Raw genomic sequence first — 6,058 nt, forward strand, 5'->3', positions numbered from 1 at the left:
TTGCTCAAGAGTAGCACTCTGTCACTTGAGCCACAATGCCACTTCCAGCTTTTTCTGTGTATGTGGTACTGAGGAATTGAACCCAGGGCTTCATGCATACAAGGCAAGCACTCTACCACTAAGCCACATTCTCAGCCCCTATCTTTAATATTTTTATGCAAAAACAAAGGGCCTGAAGTTAGTAGAGTTGTATAGCACACTAGAATGCATAACTCAGTAGATAATTTGGCTGTGCCCATACTTAAATTGGGTACTTAAGACTAAAAAGAGGGACTACTAATAGCTATATGGGAGGGACTTTTAATAGCTCATTACTCAATTTACTCAATTAAAATAAACATAATGGGCTGGGAAGGTGGCTCAGTGGTAGAGCACTTGCCTTGCATGCCTGAGGCCCTGGGTTCGATTCCTCAGTACCACATAAGTAAAAAGAAAAAAGGCAGAAGTGGCACTGTGGCTCAAGTGGTAGAGCGCTAGCCTTGAGCTGAAGAGCTGAGGGACAGCGCCCAGGCCCAGAGTTCAGGCCCCACGACCGGACCCAAAAATAAATAAATAAAATAAACATAAACCTCACAGAATTAAATATAAGTTACCTTTAGATTTAGGCAATGAATGCTAAAAATACTCATGGTGAACCCAGACAGACATGAGTCATACAGACTTGAATTATGACATTATCCTTAGTCCATGTAAGCTGCTATCACAAAGCACCATAACCTTAGGTGGCTTCTGCACAACAGAAATTCATTTCTTACAGGTCTGGAGATTGCAAAGTCCAAGATTAAGGCAGACTCAGTACCTTTTAAGATTTTAGTTGTGGGCACACAGGCAAGCCTTCATGTTGTGTTACACATGGTGAAAGAGGCGAGGGAGCCAGCCGCCAGTGGCTCACATCTGTGATCCCAGCTACTCCCGAGGCTGTGATCCGAGGACCACCACTGAAAGCCAGCCCGGCAGGGAAACATCTGGAGACCCTTATCTCCACTAAATCACCAAAAACGCCAGAAGTGGCACCAAGGGTAGAGTGCTATCCTTGAGCAAAAGAAGCTCAGAGAAAGAGCCTGAGGTCAAGCCTTCAAGCCCCAGGAAAAGAAAAAGAAAGAAAGAAAGAAAGAAAGAAAGAAAGAAAGAAAGAAAGAAAGAAAGAAAGAAAGAAAGAAAGAAAGAAAGAAAGAAAGAAAGAAAGAAATGAAGGAAGGAAGGAAGGTAGGAAGGAAGGAAGGAAGGAAGGAAGGAAGGAAGGAAGGAAGGAAGAGAGAGAGAAAGAGAGAGAGAAAGAAAAGAAAGAGGCAAGAAAAATATATTGACATAACCATTTTTTTGGGGGGGTCCGGTTGTGGGGCCTGAACTCTGGGCCTGGGCGCTGTCCCTCAGCTCTTCAGCTCAAGGCTAGCGCTCTACCACTTGAGCCACAGCGCCACTTCCGGCTTTTTTCTTTTTTTGCTTATGTGGTGCTGAGGAATCGAACCCAGGGCCTCATACATGCAAGGCAAGTGCTCTACCACTGAGCCAACCTTCCCAGCTTCTATTGACATAATCTTATTCACAGAATTACTCTCCACATGCTAATACCACCACATCAGGAGTAAGGATTTTAATAGGTGAACTTTTTCTGGAGAGAAAGCATTAACATGCAGACCATAACAAACATAACTAAAATAGCTCGGTCTTCATGCCAGCCTTTCTGATGAGTGTGGAAATCCTGTCTCCTATTACCTACAATATCAGAAAAAGGAGATTTATAGCTGGGTGCCTGGTAGCCCATGTTCGTAATCCTAGCTACTTGGGAGGCTGAGATCAGCATATAGCCAGAAGTAAAGGTATGGCTCAAATAGTAAAGTGCCAGCCATGAGGGAAAAGTCCAAATGAGAACTTGAGGCCCTGAGTTCAAACCCCAGTACCAGCATAAAATAACAACCCTCCCCCCACCTCTCACTCCCCCAAAAGAAAGAAACATAGCTATTTCAGGTGAGTCTAAATGGGACATAATCTCAGAGACAACCTTTTGTGCCATGGATTTGATAGTCTGAATTAATTTGAAGTACCAAGTCAGAAAGAAAATGCTGATTTGAATCCACAGTCAGAACTGTCAAAACAAATGCCAGTTAAATTTCAATTTCAGATAAAGGATGAGTATTATTTTTTCTGTATGTTCTAAATTCCTGCATGACTGATATTTATATTAAAAATATTTATAGTTATCTGAAATTCAAAGTCAACTGGGCCTCCTGTAGTTTTGATAATAATACAAGCCTATACCCTGGTCTTAATAAGGACAACCTTTCACCTTAACCACAGCTCCTCTACTGATTCATGAGTGGGAGAAGGAAGGAACACAAATATGAGACACAGTGGAAAACACTTAATATTTGTCCTGGCTTTGATCAGAGAAAAAAAATGGAGAAGGAAAATAATAGCCACATGCTTAACTTTTTTTTTAACCACAGTATGGCAGTCAGTTATTTTCTACTTGTAGTTAAAATCCATTCAACTGTAACCACTGGGCCCTTCAGGGACGCCAAGTTCCTGCTGTGGTTGAGAAGGAGAGCAGGTGGGTGGTGATGGTGAAATGGATATAATGGCTTTCAAAGAGGCTGAGCTGGTGAAGTGGGAGCATGGAACCATCAGACAGAGGTTCAGACCACAGCGTGTGGGTGGACAGCCAAAGGAAGCGAAATTAGCAAGATGGAGGGACATTTCCTATCATTCACAGTAGGCAAGAGAGAGAGTCAACCTCAGTCTCCATTGATGGATAAACAAGTCAAGAAAATGAAGCAGCACACAGTGGAATATTAGTCTGCCTCAATGAAAAAGGAGATCCTGTCATTTGTGATGACATAGATGGACCTGGAGGAACGTTATGTTAAATGAAATAAGCCAGGCACCAAGAGATAACACCAAATGATCATTTTATGTGTGGAATCTAAAAACTGGAGCTCAGAAATGGAAAAATGGTAGATAATAAGGGCTGAGTGAGGGGAGGGCTCAGAGAGATGTTGATGAAAGGAAATGATAGATAGGAGATGACAGAGGAATTAGAAATCTGAACATATGCATGCATGCATACATACATGCATAAAAGACAGATATAGTAGTGGTAAAAGTAGAGAAAGAAGAGCAATTAATGTGTCTACTGCTTGCTGGCCAAAAAGAGAGAGAAGAAGCACTTCAGTTCATGTCCAAAGTATGTAATTTAAATAGAAAGAATTAGGATGGGGCCAATTTATTCATTATTGAACTATCAAGCTATGGGGAGGGGGGAAGGGCACGAAGATATAAAGAGTGAGTGTCAAAAGATGTGATCCTCATCTTATCACACTAAGAAAGCTTTTGGTGTCTGGAGAGAAGATTCAACTCTGGTGACAACGTATTCATCCATTTCCCAGAATCCAAGGTGATTGCAGAAGGGGATAGTGTGGAGCCAAGAGGACTTGCAAGAAGCACAAAGGGATGTTGAGATTTTCTCCTGCTTTTAGTTGCCTTTTGGATAGTGGCAGGGCCACGTGAGGAGTCAGTGCTTTCAGCAAAAGCAACTTCTTCCACACTCTTCTTCATCCCTCTAAGGGCCACTGTGTCCTTTGTCTGACTCAGGTCCAAATATATGGTGTCATCTTTAACCTGTTTCTTTCTGTTCCATCTGAAACCTAAGCCAACAGCAACTCTTACAATGCTCCCTTCAAAGCATAAGGGATCGGAAACTGTCTCACTACCTCGATCAACACAGCAATTATCATCTCAAGAGTGTGGTGTTCCAGCTCTAACTTAACTATTCAATGGTATTTTATCCCAACAGCCTCACTCCTCTATTACTTTCTATTTAACTTTTATATCCTGTGCTCAACATAGCACTAAGATGATGCTTTTAACACTTAAGTGATCTCATCACCCTTTTCTGAAAAGTTCCAACAGCTTCTTATCTATGGGTGATGGGTGTACATTTCATTAAGAGGCGCTCCAACCTGCAAGGCAGCCTATACAGGCTTACTTGACTCGGTGTCACAAACTTCATCTCAGGCTTACCCTAGACTTCTTTTTTACTTACTTCTCTCTGGCCACCATGACCTGTTTGTTGGTTCTATGGTAAGTTTAGGAAACATATGCCTCCAGGCTTTTGCACTTGTTGTATCTTCTAATTGGATTATGCTTTACCTAATTTTGTTTTCATGATTCACACTTCCAAACTTGCAACTGACAAATGAAGTCTTCTTTGACCTCTTGAACAAAATAGAATATCTTTCATCTCTATCTTCCATTCACCTCTTCATTCTTTATTCTTCTACTTGGTCATTTTATATTTCTGGATAGAATTGATCATTATATAATATTTATTATACTTGTTTGTTGTTATTGTCTGTATTTCCCCCTCCTTCACCACAAGAATGTAATACAGCTCTGAGAGCAAAGGAATTTTGTTTATTGGAGTAACTGTCATAGTTCAGTCCTTCGAATAGTATGTTGCTGAAATCACAAACTAAATGAACAGTTGTGAATGAATAAATATCCATTTTTTGATACCTGTTTATTTAAATATAATGTATTTTAATAATATTCATGAAGCCAGGTGTTGGTGGCTCATGCCTGGAATCCTAACTACTCAGGAGGCTGAGATCTGAGGATAGCAGCAGCAAAGTCTGTGAGACCCTTAATCTCCAATTAACTACAAGAAAGCCAGAAGTGGTGCTGTGGTTCAAAGCAATAGAATGAGCAAAAGATCTCAAGGACAGCGCTCAGGCCCCAATTTCAAGCTCCATGACCAATAACAACAACAACAAAATTTCTAAAATGTGAGATAAAAGTATTAAAAATCATGGAAAGGGCTGGATGTGCAGTTCACTGGTGATTTGTCTACATGCACAAGGCCCTAGGTTTAGTGTTCAGCCTCACAAATAATCATGGATATACATAATCATAGATAATAATAATTATATGAGAATTTCAAAAATATATTGAAATACCTGTCTTAGTGCTTCTGAATAAGAAAAGCTACCCTATTCAGAAAGAAGTTAGGAACTCACAGGTAATCTCACATTTCCAGATAATTTTTTGTTGTTGTTGTTGGCCGTGGGGCTTGAACTCTGGGCCTGGGCGCTGTCCCTCAGCTCTTCAGCTAAAGGCAAGCGCTCTACCACTTGAGCTACAGCGCCACTTCCGGTTTTCTGGTGGTTTATTGGAGATAGGCGTCTCAGGGTCTCTCCTGCCCGGGCTGGCTTTGAACCTCGATCCTCAGATCTCAGCCTCCTGAGTAGCTAGGATTACAGGCGTGAGCCACCAGCGCCCGGCTTTCCCAGATACTTTTTATAGAATGTCCAGTGCAGCATCTGATGGGAAATCAAGTATTAACTGGCTTTTGTCAATGTTCTAATGGGTTGGAGTACTTTGTAGAGTGTGAAAACATCCTCATGTGTGGACAGTAAACAGAGCATAATTGAAACTCCCACATTTGGGACTTAAACAAGGCCTTGCTTTTCTTGTTCTACCATTTCTATAACCACTGCCTATGCTCATGGCTTTCAAGGAAGTGTCTCCAGTTCTTAAAACCACAAAGTTCAGCCAGGTGCCCGTGCCTCACCACTGTAAATGTAGCTATTCAGGAAGAAGAGATCTGTGGATCACAGTTCGAAGCCAACGTAATCAGGAAAGTCCGTGTAACTATTATCTCCAATTAATCACCAAAAAGCTCGAAGTGGAGCTAGGGCTCAAGTGGTGCAAGACTATATTTGAGCAGCAAAGCCCACGGATAATGCCCAGGCCCTGAGTTCAAGCCCCAGAACTGGTGCACACACACACACACACACCAGTCTCACATAGTCTGCTTCCTGATGCTACCTCTCAGAGAGGTATTAAAGACTCTTCAAATTCACCACATACAAGTATGGACTGATGACTAGTTGGCAGCTCAGATCAGAGACAAAGGTGTGGGTTGCAGATATAACTTCCCTAGTGATTCTTGATGAACTGGGGCAAGAGATTCTAACCATTTCCTCATCTGCATCAATAGACTAACCTACTAAGTTCATAGTATGGATTAAGGATAGTGTATGTAAGATGACCAGTGATT

This window comes from Dipodomys ordii, unplaced genomic scaffold (genome assembly GCF_000151885.1).
Source record: "Dipodomys ordii isolate 6190 unplaced genomic scaffold, Dord_2.0 Scaffold49, whole genome shotgun sequence".
NCBI classification, from domain to species: domain Eukaryota; kingdom Metazoa; phylum Chordata; class Mammalia; order Rodentia; family Heteromyidae; genus Dipodomys; species Dipodomys ordii.